This window comes from Bison bison, unplaced genomic scaffold (genome assembly GCF_000754665.1).
Source record: "Bison bison bison isolate TAMUID 2011002044 unplaced genomic scaffold, Bison_UMD1.0 scf7180017864519, whole genome shotgun sequence".
NCBI lineage: Eukaryota > Metazoa > Chordata > Mammalia > Artiodactyla > Bovidae > Bison > Bison bison.
Genome location: NW_011495072.1, coordinates 4,978,675 through 4,979,064, shown reverse-complemented (window position 1 = coordinate 4,979,064; position 390 = coordinate 4,978,675).

Below are 390 nucleotides of genomic sequence, written 5' to 3'. Positions count from 1 at the left end.
GGGTGTGAGCTTGAGCAAGTGTTGTGCTTAGTTTTTCAGTTCGACTCTCTGCGACTCCATGGACTGTAGCCCACCAGGCTCCTCTGTCCATGGGGATTCTCCAGGCAAGAATACTGGAGTGGGTTGCCATGCCCTCCTCCAGGGGATCTTCCCAACCCAGGAATCGAACCCAGGTCCCCCTCATTGCAGGCGGATTCTTTACCCTCTGACCCATCAGGCAAACCCTTGAGCAACTGGGTAGGGGTCAATCTCTGACCATGTGTCTGGGATGTGTGAATGTGTGTGTGTGTGTTGGGGGGGCGGGGGAAGGTCAGCCCCTGGGGTCTGTGTGAGAACGAGTGTGCTTGCGCGAGGGTGTGTGCGTGTGTGCGTGGGCGTGTGTGTGTGTGT